Consider the following 15,215-nt stretch of genomic DNA (forward strand, 5'->3'; position numbering starts at 1 on the left):
TTGGGGACCAAGACAAGTTTTGGGCACCACACATAGTGTGCAAAGCATGTATCAAATTATTACGAAAATGGAGCAAAGGACAAAGAAAAAGCTTCAAATTTGGTGTTCCAATGGTGTGGAGAGAGCCAAAAAATCATCATGATGACTTTTATTTCTGTGCAGTGCAAGTGCAAGGATTCAATAAGCATAAGAAACAAAAATGGGAGTAACATGGAATCTGCAAGAAGGCCTGTCCCTCATTGTGAAGATGTGCCTGTACCTGTGTTTACCATAAATAACAGTCATCATGATGATTTTTTGGCTCTCTCCACACCATTGGAACACCAAATTTGAAGCTTTTTCTTTGTCCTTTGCTCCATTTTCGTAATAATTCGATACATGCTTTGCACACTATGTGTGGTGCCCAAAACTTGTCTTGGTCCCCAAGCATAACCCCAAAATAGGCAAAATACACTTTTTTTACAAAGTCTGTTATGTTTCTTCTATGTTTTGGCAGTGTGTATTCACCACAAATGTAACAGAATGAGTCTGGATCGTTAAGACAAGTTCTTCTTGATGAATTCATGCTTTTCACTGGAAAACAGACAACAACATAAAGTTAGTGCAAAAATCAAGCTATGAACAAACTTTTAGAACACTAATTAACACAAAACTATATTGAGAACTGCTCAGTTCAAGTACGAATCCAAAGAAATTAATGAGATGATGCGTCGCATTTACCAACAAGTGCTATAAATAAGATACCAAAAATCTCAAAAACTTGAGCCAATCTGGCAAAACTGATGACATATTCAGAATCAGCACCCCAAAAATACCCTAAATTCGATGAAATATCTTTGGCACCAAAAATGCTGTTGACCAGTGTAATAGACACAATGGTCGAATATTACAGAGGATATATAGGACTTTAAAAAGATAAGTAAATAAATGTACCCAAGCACTAACAGGCCGGTACTGAGTAAGTGACAAATCGTCGGAATCAGGATCTCTGCCCCTATATAATGCTGCTCTCAGATGAAATACAAAACCCTGGAGACAGGTCCCCTTTATGGCCAAAATTTGACTTTGGGAGATCAATTATAGTTGCAGCTGTATTCTGTGAGATAAAATACAAATTGTGGAGGTTCCTGTTACACACCTGTCACAGGTCGGGGTTCTGCGCCCTACACCCCAGTCTGCCCTTGACCTGTATGCCCACCCGGACCTTGGGCGTAAATGATCTACTTAAGGGCTGTCCCACACGTCCAGATAATTCCGGTACCGGAATAAATCGGTACCGGAGTTATCCGTGTCCGTGTGCCTGGGAACTCACGGAGGCCATACCTGCGGCACACGTGTGCCGCCCGTATGGCGAGTGGGTACCACACGGAGCGTGTGGTACCCACTCTGCATGGTGCTGAAGCTGCGATTCATATCATCCCTGCAGCAACGTTTGCTGCAGGGAAAATATGAAGAATAGTGTTTAAAATAAAGATCCATGTGTCCGCCGCCCCCCCACCCCCTGTGCGCCCCCCCCCGCTGGTCAGAAAATACTCACCCGGATCCCCCGTCGGCAGTCGCTCCTTCCTGGTCTGGCCGCGGCTTACTGTATGCGGTCACGTGGGGCCGCTCATTTACACTCATGAATAGGCGGCTCCGCCCCTATTGGAGGTGGAGCCACATATTCATGAGTGTAATCGGCCGCATACAGTAGAGAAGCCGCGGCCAGACCAGGAAGGAGCGACTGCCGACGGGGGATCCGGGTGAGTATTTGCTGACCAGCGGGGGGGGCGCACAGGGGGTGGGAGGGCGGCGGACACATGGATCTTTATTTTAAACACTATCATTCATATTTTCTCTGTAGCAAACGGTGCTACAGGGAAGATATGAATGGCGGCTTCAGCACCATGTGGGGGGGACAGCGCTTACTGTAGCGCTGTCTCCGGCACGCCACACGGACCACAGACGGAGAATGTCCGTGTGAGGTCCGTGTTTTACACGGACCCATTGACTCTATTGGGTCCGTGTAATCCGTGCGCTCCCACGAACACTGACATGTCTCCGTGTTTGGCACACGGAGACACGGTCCGCACACGGTCCGCACAAAATCAATGACATCTGAACAGATGCATTGATTTTTATGGGTCTACGTGTGTCAGTGTCTCCGGTACGGGAGGAAACTGTCACCTCACGTACCGGAGCCACTGACGTGTGAAACCGGCCTAACCTAGTGAGCCCTTCCTTGAAACAGTTCCTCTCCAGCTATAAGGAAAGCCGGACTAGGGTTATGTTCACGCTGAGCTTTTTTTAGTTTTGAATTTTCAGACTGAAAAGTGAATATAAGTTTTTTTTCCATAGCAGATTCTGATGCAGCTTCTGCATATGATTTTTTTCGCTTTTTTTTTTATCTTTCAGTGTTCAAATTTGGAGCTGTTCTGACTAATTTAAGCATTGATATAACATGTGGATTTAGGAGCCAAATCTGATCCAAACTCCGAATAAAAACATCAATAGCTTTGATCCATCATTTGTTTTTTTTAAGTGATTTTTTTCTGTCTTACAGTATTCGCTGCTGGTTTTAGGCCAAATTCTTCAACATTGGACAAGGAGATTGAATTTTGCACAAAATCAAAGTTGCTCTCTATTTTCTTTTCCTAATTTACTTTTTAGGGCAAAAAAAATCACGCGATCCTATAAAATGTCTCACATTAGTATTCGACTGCGAAACAATAAAATGAAATTCTGTGCTGCAGTTGTGAATCAGAAAATGCTCAAAAGAGCCAACATATGCCTTTCTATGTAAAAGCGACTCGCTGTTCTTATGTTCAGACTTTAGAACTTCTTTTTACTGCTTCAGGTTTCCAAACACGGCAAGCGGCTAAAAGAAGTGACCTTACACTTCTACAGGCATTTTGTGCTGGAAGACGCTCTTTACTTTACAATACAAGTTAATGGGAAAGCTCATAAGACGCCCAGAAGACGCTAAAACATCTATTGGAGCATTTTCCATCGGTTATGAATAAATACACTAGCGGTTTCTTCATTATTCAATTTCATCGAAAAAAGTCCAAAAACTACAGTATAAAAAAGAAAAGAAAAAACCTTGGTAAAGCCCTAAAAAAACAAATGTCAGCAGCCAATGCCATTGGAAAAGACAGGAAAAAAAACGACACAAAAGACGCTTCCAGGAAAAACAATGCCTGTGCTTTCTGAAGCATCTTCTGCTTAAAAAAGCTCTGCAGGTCCATGTGCACATACACTTACTGCTATTAGTCACCGATCACCCACAAAATGTAATATGGACACCTGTATACGGTATATCTCTGTTATTTTTTTACAGTAAGACCAGGTTCAGACAAATGTATGAAAAGTAAGTATTCATAAAGAATGAATATAATAAGGATGAAGATGTGAATAGGCAAGTCTCATCCGAAAAATGGAAGAGAATAGTATAATCCAACCCCTGGTGCTGTCCGATTTCAACACATGTAAATTCTGTTCATCTGAATCTTGCTTAATATATAACCACAATAATAAACAATAAATCAGGTATAATTTTTTCACTTGGAATCTGTCACTTACCTTTCACAGCATCCACGGCTTTATCAATAGCTTCAGGAGATAAAATGTCTCCAATTGACGACATTGTGCTGCAAGCATATAGAAAACAGAAAGTTTACAATTGTAAAAACTCCAAAACTTTTTACTCTTCTGCTTCACAGCTTACAGTGACTATAAATAACTGAGAAAGGAGCAGGAAAAGCTTAGAAATTTCTTATTCTAACCCTTGGGTCAGTTGATCACAATGTAGCAGACAATGCACATTACAGAACACTTATGTGACACGAAAGGGGATGTCCAGGCTTGAGGAAATCCCACACAGGCAGCCACGTGGCCGCCGACTAGCCCCTACCAAAGTTTGGCAATCCGCAGTCACATACAGTGACTATAAACCTCTGTCCTGAGCCTGGAAAACTCCTTTAATACATTTTTATCCAAAAGGTAAAAATATTACTGTAGTGAAACCTTTATTACCTTACCAGAAGAATCATACATGCAAGTGTTTTTCGAAGATAGTGGACCATTCGTCTGGCAGGTTTGTCACTACTTGTCTGAAAAAAGATCCTCTCGCATCAGAAAGCATACAATGGTATTTTTTTCTGATCAGCCAGTAAATATATTACTTCTATCTCACTTTTTAAAATAAAATTATATCATCACTTACATTTTTTCCCCAACTCAGCACCACATTATCTTGTGCTGTACATCAGTAAACTTTAGTATTTGCGTAGAAAAGATGTAGATGTGTTTTGTAACAGATTCAGTGATTGGGATGAATAAGAAATGTTCACACGAGAATGTACTTAATAAAAGATAAGAAATAAACAGTCACTCGAACAACACATATAAGCAATAGCGTAAAATAAATACGTGTGCATCGAAAACAAGCATTTTTTATACATTACTTTCTCAATGTAGAAGTCCGTCGAGCTGTGTGTCTCTGTATGTCCCTACCTCCCCAAGAGTTCAGTCATCTTTTATATCTTAAAGCATCCAATGTATCTCAGTTCGAAGCTTTGATCTTCATTGGGAGAAACCTCCTTAAACGGGTCATTTACTAACAACAAATACTCAGTCAATAACTGGTCATCTACATTCCTTTGTTAGAAGATAACAACAGATAACCTTCTGCTGCACTCCCTGAAAGTGAGGATATATATATATTATATTAAACTAATTGAAAACATATAAAAATTAGTATTGATTAAGTGGAATGTTGAAACTATTAAAAAAAACTCTTACTACAAGGTGGCACTCAGTCTCATGGAAAACTCTTCTTTATTCAAAGTCGTTAAAACATGGAGCTGGAGAAGTGGTTCCTCATGAACTACGGCTGTTTCGAGTCTCTCCGTCACTTCAACGGGCTCAACTACATCAAGTCGCTAAAGCGTCGAAGACACTTGTTTGTAAGGATACCCGCTTCCCCAGTTCCATGTTTAAAGAGTTTGAATAAAGAAGAGATTTAGGTGAGAATGAGTGACATCTTTTCTAAGCAAATACTCAAGACTCTCTGCAATCAGGTAGAGCACCTGTCAGCCGCGGTATCCACCAGCTGTAAGCAGTCTCATCTGACCGTAATAGAGTATGTTCCTTTTGGATGGTGCTGGTCTTTTTTCCGTTTTCCTGGTTGTGCGCATTAGTATACTCACCTATCACTTGTATTCTCGATGTAGTAAATATTCTGTTATACAGACGGCTCATCGCTCTCTATATATACACCACATATAGGGTGGAACACGTTAAATAACAAAAAAAGGGACAAAGTTATTATCTGTTGAAGGAAGATTAATAGCCCTGTTTATGACATTTCTGATTACAAGTTCTTCTACAAGTAGCTTAGAAATGCAAACAATCTGGTTTCTGTAACCATAATTGCGTGCAAAAATGTTGAGCTTTGAAATGTATTAATCCAGTAACTAGAAGTGCAATGGAACAATAGTGGGTAGATACGTACAGCAGTCATATCACTCAAGATGAACTCAAAAATGTCATACATATTTAAAGGGAACCCATAACCAGGTCTTCTCAATATAAAGTGCTGCCACCACCCTTAAGTCCTCTTTTGCAGCATTCCAATAGCTGTATATGTGTCCCCAATCCACCATGCCATCATTCAAGATTCAACCGGCATTTTCAACCTTTCCAGCTGTGAGTTGAATAGTGGAGAAACCTCCCTCCTGAAAAAGGGTCTTTCATTTTGCCCTAATTCCATGTTAAATACTTTTAAGTTGTATTTAGACCTAAATGAATTCTTCAGGAAAATTACGATTAAACGTCATTTTACCATAAAAGGTAAGAGTAAGCCTAGTTTAACTTCCTCGTTAAATGTAGAAGGTGGTGGTGGAAACATGTACCGGTGAAGGGGACTTCAAATAATTTTTATCTCTTACACCATAAGGCCGGTTTCACACGTCAGTGGCTCCGGTACGTGTAGTGACAGTTTTCTCATGTACCGGAGACACCGACACACGTAGACCCATTCAAATTAATGGGTCTATGCACATGCCTGCGTGTTTTCATGGACCGTGTGACCGTGTGCAAAACATGGAGACATGTCCGCTTTTCTCCGGCAGCATGGTCCGCAAAAAGGTCCCACACACGTGCAAACGGAGAACAGTGTGCACTCTCCTCCATGTGCACGTACCGCCACAGGAGAAACAGCGCTACAGTTAAGCGCTGTCACCTGCGTGTGGTGCTGAAGCCAGCATTCATCCCTTCTGTCCTGCTCGGCTGTAAGCAGTGCTTGCAGGGGAGAAGGGATGAAAGATGAAGTTTTTTTGCTAAAAATAAAGTTTGGGGTCACCTCCTGCATCCCACCCCTCCCTACCCCCTGCGCACCCACCTGCTTGCAGAGAAATACTCACCCAGCTCCCGTGATGCCTCCTCTCAGTGCCGGCAGCTTGTCCTGTGTGAGCGGTCATGTGGTACCGCTCTTTACAGTGATGAATATGCGGCTCCACCTCCCATAGGGAGGTTAATAAACTACCTAACTGCAGTTTTCAGTATGTCAGGTGGTGCGGTTTTTAAAATGGTATCACGTTTGGGGGTTTTCCAATATATAGGACCCCTAAAGTCACTTCAAACATGGATAAGTCCCTAAAAAAAAAAATGTGTAAATTTCCTTGAAAAATGAAAAATTGCTGCTACATTTTTCAACCTCATAAAATGCTAAAAAAATAAAATAACATTTTACAAATGGTGCTGATACAAAGCCATCATGTGGGAAATGTCATTTATTAATGGTTTGCTGTGGTACGACCATCTGGATTAAAGAGATAATCATTCAAATTTGGAAAAGTGCAAATGTTTTAACATTTTTCTCAATTTTTTTTATACTTTTTATAAATAAACATGAAACATATTGACCTAGATTTACCATTATCATAAAGTATAATGTGTCATGAAAAAACAATCGCAAAATCACAGGTATTTGTTGAAGCATTGCAGAGTTATTACCACAGAAAGTGACACTGGTCAGATTTTAAAAATTTGGCTCCGTCACTAAGGGGTTAATAAAAGGTTTGTTTACCACTAATCTATTGCCGTGTGCTCTATAGCCATAGCGCTCCTTAAATTGACCACAAACATATTTTTTCCAAAAAACCTTGATATTCCCCTTGAGGGATTGTGGCTGGAGCAGCTTGGGGCCATAGAGTTCATCTCTAGGCAACAGGACCTGAAGTGACGTCACATCCTGTGAAGTGGCATCATGTGACTGGATCCTGTGCCCATGTGACCAGGAAGCACAGGAGCGGTCCTGGAGCAACAGAGCAGGAGGGCACAGAGAAGTCCGCTACCAGAGTTGTGCAGGGGTGAGAGGCTAATCTCTCCACCTTTCATTGAAACATCCCAATTAAACCACCTGGCGCTTCTCATGCTGCGCTACCTCCATATTTATTGTCTGGGATATTTGTAATGTTATAAATATGTTAAGATATTCATGTTTTTAATTTCCGGGAAGTACATCCCACATACGCCTTTCTACACACAGAACAATCAATTTTATATATGACATTAGATAAATTGGAATTCATAAATTGTTTATTATTAACTCCTTAATTACTTTCTGACCTCGGATGGGATAGTACGTCCGAGGTCAGAGACCGCGCTTTGATGCAGGGCTCCGCGGTGAGCCCGCGTCAAAGCCGGGACATGTCAGCTGTTTTGAACAGCTGACATGTGCGCGCAATAGCGGCGATTGAAATCGCGATTCACCCGCCGCTATTAACTAGTTAAATGCCGCTGTCAAACGCAGACGGGCGGCCGGAAATGAGTGCATCGCCGACCCCTGTCACATGATCGGGGGTGGGCGATGCTTCTGTATAGTAACCATAGAGGTCCTTGAGACCTCTATGGTTACTGATTCCCATTAGCTGTGAGCGCCACCCCATGGAGGCTATTGAAGCATGGCAAACGTAAAAAAAAAATGTAAAAAAATTTAAAAAAGATATAAAAGTTTAAATCACCCCCCTTTCGCCCCAATCAAAATAAATCAATAAAAATAATCAAACCTACACATATTTGGCATCGCCACGTTCAGAATCGCCCGATCTATCAATTAAAAAAAAAGCATTAACCTGATCGCTAAACGGCATAGCGAGAAAAAATTTTGAAACGCCAGAATTACGTTTTTTTTGTCGCCGCAACATTGCATTAAAATGCAATAACGGGCGATCAAAAGAACGTATCTGCACCAAAATGGTATCATTAAAAATGCCAGCTCGGCACGCGAAAAATGAGCCCTCACCCGACCCCAGATCATGAAAAATGGAAATGCTGCAAGTATCGGCAAATGTCGCAATTTTTTTTTTTTTTAGCAAAGTTTGGAATTTTTTTCACCACTTAGATAAAAAATAACCTAGTCATGTTAGGTGTCTATGAACTCGTACTGACCTGGAGAATCATAATGGCAGGTCAGTATTAGCATTTAGTGAACCTAGCAAAAAAGCCAAACAAAAAGCCACTGTGGGACTGCACTTTTTTTGCAATTTCACCGCACTTGGAATTTTTTTTCCCGTTTTCTAGTACACGACATGGTAAAACCAATGATGTCGTTCAAAAGTACAACTCGTCCCGCAAAAAATAAGCTCTCACATGGCCAAATTGACAGAAAAATAAAAAAAGTTATGGCTCTGGGAAGGAGGGGAGCGAAAAACGAACACGGAAAAATGGAAAATCCCAAGGTCATGAAGGGGTTAATGACCAAGCCAAATTTTACACTGACCACTGTCACTTTATTAGGTCATAGCTCTGTAAAATATTTTAGAATCCTTTATGTACATTGAAAGCTTTGGGACAAATTTTTGTAGACTGTGATCCAAATATTCACAAAGGTTAGTCGTGAGGCAATTTATGCCCAATATTATTGGTCTTCCTGGTGGATTTTCTTCATTTTTATGAATTTTTGGTATCAGATAGATTATAGCCAAATATGAATGCTGAATATTTATATATTTATATTCCTGTAATGATAAAATATTCAGACCTCAAATAATGCAAAGAAAACAAGTTTATAATCCTTTAGAAACAACAATACTAATGTTTTAACTCAGAAAGAGTTCAGAAACCAATATTTTGTGGAATAACCATGATTTTTAATCACAGCTTTCATGCGTCTTGGCATGCTTTCCACCAGTCTTTCGCACTGCTTCTGGTGCAAAACTGTAAGCACTTCTTCTTTGTTTGATGGCTTGTGACTATCCATCATCTTCCTCTTGATTACATTCCAGAGGTTTTCAGTGGGGTTCAGGTCTGGAGATTGGGCTGCCCATGACAGGGTTTTGATGTGGTGGTCTCTTAATTTTTGCCAGAGCTGTATATTTTTTATGTATTTTTTTATTGTAACTTTGTGCATTAATAAAAACTTTGATAATTTTAGCATATCTGACAGTCACTGGTAAAGTAATGGAGGGGAGATATGTATCACTATGTTGAATGGAGTCAGTGATGTGAAACCCAAAGTATTCTCCTCCAGCACACTAAGTGCAGAGGTTATATACAGGTTTTTTTAGTCTCTCCTCATGCAGGTGCAGACCTGTGTTGCCCAGGGAAACTCCCGGAAAGCGGATGACCTGATGGGCCATGGGGTGTGGTGCATCCCCATACTAGGGTACCCAATGGCAGCTCGAGTCCCAAAAGAGGGATAGCAGAGCCACCACTGAGGTGAGTCGGAGGTCCCAAGGAGCAGCCAAGGGGTTGCCAAAGGCTGCTGGAGGTGTCATGGTCCTGATCAAACAGCAGCCCATTGTCCTACGTCTTCGGAGCAGATGGATTGTAGCCTAGGCAGGCACTGCTTGTACTATGCCTATCTCGCTTGCAGTGTGCACTATCAGCCTGGAGAAGGGCCACAGTCAGGTCCCGTGACCATAATTGGGATGGTGATGTCAGACTCAGGACTGCTGGACTCAGGGAGTTTGGTGACCCTGATAAGGGCCACACTTCCCCACCAGTTGAACCCAAAGAAACATGTGGGTGTCCGCTGTATACATGAGAACGCAAAGGACTACCCCATGGCAAGATGGTACTGAGACACATGAGGTTGGGGTTGTCAAAGAATTATTACACCCCATGATGATTGGACAGGACTTCAGCCTGTTTTGGGACATGTGGCGTAAGGTGGGGATGCTAAGTGACTCAGACAGATGCTAGCTGAACCCTGATAAATCCCCGTTGCAGTCGGAGGTGGAGGAATTCCCCTTGTGTGTCCTGGCAGGTGACGAGGATGAGACCGTGTGGCGTGTGAGGCTGAGGTTCCTGAACTGAAGGTTTCTGGTGAAAATGTTGGCTCTGCTCAAATGTGGAATCTTACCCTGTGAGGGCATTCAAAAATGTGCCTGTGATAGATGGGGTTGCTCAAGAGTCGGGGGCTGACACCAGATTCCCATCCTTTGCAGTCAATAGCGAGTGACTGTATCAGGTGACCACACTGCGGGGAGCGGAGATAGTGGAGCAGCTGTTGGTTCCAGGTCCCTACCGGTGGAAGGTTTTAGACATAATATTATTCTTTATTTTTATATAGCGCTAACATATTCTGCAGTGCTTTACACACATTATTATCACTGTCCCCAATGGGGCTCACAATCTAATTTCCCCATCAGTATGTCTTTGGATTGTTGGAGGAAACCGAAGTACCAGGAGGAAACCAACGCAAACACGGGGAGAATATACAAACTCCCTGCAGATGTTGTCCTTGGTGGGATATGAACCCAGGACTCCAGCGCTGCAAGGGTGCAGTGCTAACCACTGAACCACCGTGCTGCCATGGCCCATTCAAATGTTTCGGGGGGACATCTGGGGGTAGAGAAAACACAGTAGAGAATAAAGCACAGGTTCTATTAGCCGGGGTGTTACTGGAAAATCCAAAGTTATTGTAGGTCTTGCCCGACCTGCCAGATAACTGCACCCTCTATTTACTTCCAAAGTGCCCTAGTTCCGTTACCTGTGAAAGAGTTCCCATTTGAGAGGATTGCCATGGATCTAGTGCATCCCCTAGTTAAATCTGCAATTAATGAAGTGGGTGAACAAATGGAGGCTCTGAAGATGGAGATGCAGCGCCCCAGAGTCCTGGTCGTTGCAGTACTGTGGCTCCGCCGCTAAGGGGAGCTATGGTACGTCTGATGGCACTGAAGGAGTTCATCTGACCAGGTATCACAGACACCAATACATTTCACAGTCGGGCCTCCAGGGGGAGCTAAGGGTGCTATTTATTAGGCCACTCCTCACCACTGTGGGTAAACTGGGGGTCAGGCAGGAAGTTAGATGAGAAAGCTGACTGGATTAGACCAGACAACACCTTGTGGCAGAGGGTGTTGTGGGGGAAGAGACAGTAGGGTCTCTGTCAGGGGTGGGATCCTGACAGAGGCTTGGCGAATTGAGCGAACGTAACGGGACCATGCCTGCTCAGCATAGCGGCGGTGCCCAAGGAAGGATCAGAAGCGAGATAGATTGTGCTGAGTGAGAAACGAGATCAAAGCGATAGGAGAATACCAGTAGGAGTCGTGCTGAAAGACCGAGGCAACATCCTACTGAGGCGCACAACCGGTGGCCGGAACGCCGAGAGAGTGTTATAACATTCAGCTTCAAGCAATACTCTAAACAGCGGCAGGACAGTCAGTCTAAGGCGGGCTGTCTCACACAAATCACCTATGCAGTCTTGGGGGGCAACTTGTGGAGAGGGGCGACTCTAGGGTCCCGGAAGAGCTCCGAGCCTACCCGTCAAACAGGTGCCGTCCCAACCAGAACATCAGGGAGGGACGGAGGATTAGCAGAACATCATCTAATCGAGTTGTGAGGGAACTTAAGAAACAGACACAACAGTTGTGGGGACTTTCCGTAAGCACAGCAGGGAAGGACCACAACACATAGCGCAAGCAGGAAGGCACAGATCTCCACCTGGGAAGAGAACTCTGGAGGTGTCATTGGACCGGCCGGACTTGCGCAGCCTGGTGAACCGTATTCTGGACTGAGGACCGAGAGATCTTCAGTAAAGAGGTAAAGAGACTGCAACCTGGTGTCCTCGTTATTTACCGCGACCAGCACCACTATCACCACTTCTTGCACCGGACCTCCCCCACTGACCAGCAGGGCCACGGACCGGGTCTAGCTACCGTGACAACCGCAGACCAGAGACTCAGAGGCCCGGTACCGGGTACCCCTCGGCCCAGCGGCAGTGTGGGGGCGCTCCAAATTTGGCGTCACGAACAGGATCTACTTAAGCCTGAAGGATCAGGTCATGTGTGCCTTGGAACTGTGATTTATTGTGCTTGGACTGTACTTTATTGCAAAGACTGTGCTGTGCCATTTACCGCCAAAACCGCCGCCATTGTAGCGCTGAGGAGAAGCGCAGGAGAAGAAGAGGGGCGTGGAGTAGGCGTAGACAAGCTGGAGAGCGCGAAGGACAATGGCCGCCCAGTCTAAATATTTCTGCACAGTGAGGACGTGTCCGTCAGCAGCAGAGATCCGCCTCCTAATCCTCAATGGGGGGCGGAGACAGAGAAAACGAAACCGCCCACGAAGGAGAGAGCGGGAAAAGGACCAGGAAGAAGGAGCGAGCAGCATGGAGGACGCCATGGCCAGCCGCCCGGAGCCGGAGCGTGGGGTCGGAGCCGAGGACTCCCCCAGCTACCCGGAGAGGCACCGCAGCCAGACCTCCACAGTTGACGCTGACCTCCTGCAGACCGGAGCGGACAAGCTGATCCACCAACCCCGGCGGATGCAGCTGAGCACTGAGGCCGGGTGGAAGAAGACCATCATCGGGAGCCTCGCCAGACGTCTGTCGGCAGCCTCGTCTGGTCCGGAGCAAGAAAGAAGTACCAGCGCTCCGAAGCCAGAAAGCAAGGCCCTGCCGGAAAGCGAGGTGCTGCAAGCAGAGATGACAGCGTCGCAGCACAAGGCCCCGCAACCAGCGTTCCAGATCCCAGCGGGGACGGAGCAGACCAGCACCGGAGGGACCGCATCTGAAGCAGGTATGAAGGACGACCCTGCCCAGATGACTGACACCACTCCCGTGACTGCTAGTGCCATAGCTGCTGACTCCGTTCCAGTGACTGATCTTGCAGCAGCCGCTACCTCTGCTGCAGCAAATGCCCCTACTCAAGCTGCGCAGACCTCCATCGCTGTGCATGACCTAACCGTACATGAAAGACGGATTAACGGCGTTTGTCCAGCACTGGGTGCAACCCTGGACTTCACCCTTCCCGGGCCAAGAGGGGTTAAGTGCCAGGTGCAGCCCTGGAAGTCGTCCAACTAAACCTCGGAAACCTGAAACTGTAAATAGTTAACTGTTTATTTCCTTGCTGTTTTGCTGCTAAAACCCGTCCTGGGTTAACTCTTAAAGGGATCCCTTTGTTTACCCGGGATCCCTATTGTTTTGTTTATTTTTCTAAAGTTTTGCACAAAGTTTCCAGAACTGCCGCAATCATGAACAGTGCATGATACAAACTTCTTGTATATAGTTTGCACCTTATTAAAGGTGCTCCCTACTGGTTTTACTTCAAAAAGGACTCTTTGTGAAGATACCACACTGGAACCTTTGCTGAGTAAGGACTGGTAGCTTGAGAAGATATGTTACCTCATAGAGACATGGTCCCCTCTTCAAGGGGATGTTCATTTGTTGCATTCGAGAGAATCATATTGCTTTAAGGCCGAAAGATAGCAATAATGTTCTGATCAAGGAAAAGTGATGATAATGTTTGTGAGAGAAAGTTATATGTATCTAAATAGTTACTTGTAAAGAAATGCTGATGATGTCTCCTGAAAAGAAAGTGAAGGCTAGGAGAAGGATGCAGTGGGCCCGTGGGGGTAGCCGTAGTGTCCAGCCTACACGTCAGTGAGAAAATAATGGGAAGGTTTGATGTTCTATAGGAAATGTTTGATAATGTTGATAGAAAATGGGGATAGAAGGTAAACCCTGAGTCCTCCGTAGAAAGCTAGTTTGTTGGAAGAAAGAGTTAATAATGTGTTACCGAGGACAGAAAATGAACCCGTAGGGGTTAGGTAGTGAGTCCTCCTAGGAGCCATATGAAGATGGCTCAGTAGTCCTAAACTGAAAGAATGTTATGTTCTATACTGTGTATAGTAGTTGAAAAGGCAGTAGGTCTGGTGCCGTTAGGACAGGCGGTCCTGCAGATTTAAAGAAGGAGAATGTAAAAGTTAAGTTGCCTTATAATGTGATTATAAGAAGGTCTTTAAAGGGTTCAGAGTGTACATCCTTAAGGGCAATGTTAAATTATTGTTCAACCGCACTTAGTAGAATACCCGGTTGGGTAACAGGAGTTATTTATAGCCTGTAATTTATAAGGTAAACCATGTTTGTAACATTTAAGTGTCCTCACCTCCCATAAAGGGAAGCTCTGTTCAAATATACTTATTGTTATTGCACTCAACAAAATTGTATGTCTTTTTGCTAACCTGTATTGTTGTTTTCTTCCCAGTCCCGGAGTACTGTGTTTAACCAGGGGGGAGTGCAGCGCCCCAGAGTCCTGGTCGTTGCAGTACTGTGGCTCTGCCGCTAAGGGGAGCTATGGTACGTCTGATGGCACTGAAGGAGTTCATCTGACCAGGTATCACAGACACCAATACATTTCACAGTCGGGCCTCCAGGGGGAGCTAAGGGTGCTATTTATTAGGCCACTCCTCACCACTGTGGGTAAACTGGGGGTCAGGCAGGAAGTTAGATGAGAAAGCTGACTGGATTAGACCAGACAACACCTTGTGGCAGAGGGTGTTGTGGGGGAAGAGACAGTAGGGTCTCTGTCAGGGGTGGGATCCTGACAGAGGCTTGGCGAATTGAGCGAACGTAACGGGACCGTGCCTGCTCAGCATAGCGGTGGTGCCCAAGGAAGGATCAGAAGCGAGATAGATTGTGCTGAGTGAGAAATGAGATCAAAGCGATAGGAGAATACCAGTAGGAGTCGTGCTGAAAGACCGAGGCAACATCCTACTGAGGCGCACAACCGGTGGCCGGAACGTTGAGAGAGTGTTATAACATTCAGCTTCAAGCAATACTCTAAACAGCGGCAGGACAGTCAGTCTAAGGCGGGCTGTCTCACACAAATCACCTATGCAATCTTGGGGGGCAACTTGTGGAGAGGGGTGACTCTAGGGTCCCGGAAGAGCTCCGAGCCTACCCGTCAAACGGGTGCCATCCCAACCAGAACATCAGGGAGGGACGGAGG

General features: G+C 44.6%; 1 long non-coding RNA gene across 3 annotated transcripts; it reads right to left on the bottom strand.

Annotated features, from left to right (window-relative positions):
- Positions 1 to 2,208: 2,208 nt before the first annotated feature.
- Positions 2,209 to 5,567, bottom strand: LOC143785801 (uncharacterized). Of its 3 annotated transcripts, none has more exons than XR_013218085.1 (4): positions 5,190 to 5,263; positions 4,446 to 4,680; positions 4,006 to 4,091; positions 2,209 to 3,629 (listed from the first exon to the last, which is right to left on the bottom strand). It is a non-coding gene; the product is annotated as an uncharacterized LOC143785801 (long non-coding RNA). The 3 variants fall into 3 exon arrangements; XR_013218084.1 differs by having other exon boundaries at positions 4,495 to 4,680; positions 5,190 to 5,256; XR_013218086.1 differs by lacking the exon at positions 4,446 to 4,680 and having other exon boundaries at positions 5,190 to 5,567.
- Between the last annotated feature and the right edge of the window lie 9,648 nt (positions 5,568 to 15,215).

This window comes from Ranitomeya variabilis, chromosome 7 (genome assembly GCF_051348905.1).
Source record: "Ranitomeya variabilis isolate aRanVar5 chromosome 7, aRanVar5.hap1, whole genome shotgun sequence".
Lineage (NCBI taxonomy): Eukaryota > Metazoa > Chordata > Amphibia > Anura > Dendrobatidae > Ranitomeya > Ranitomeya variabilis.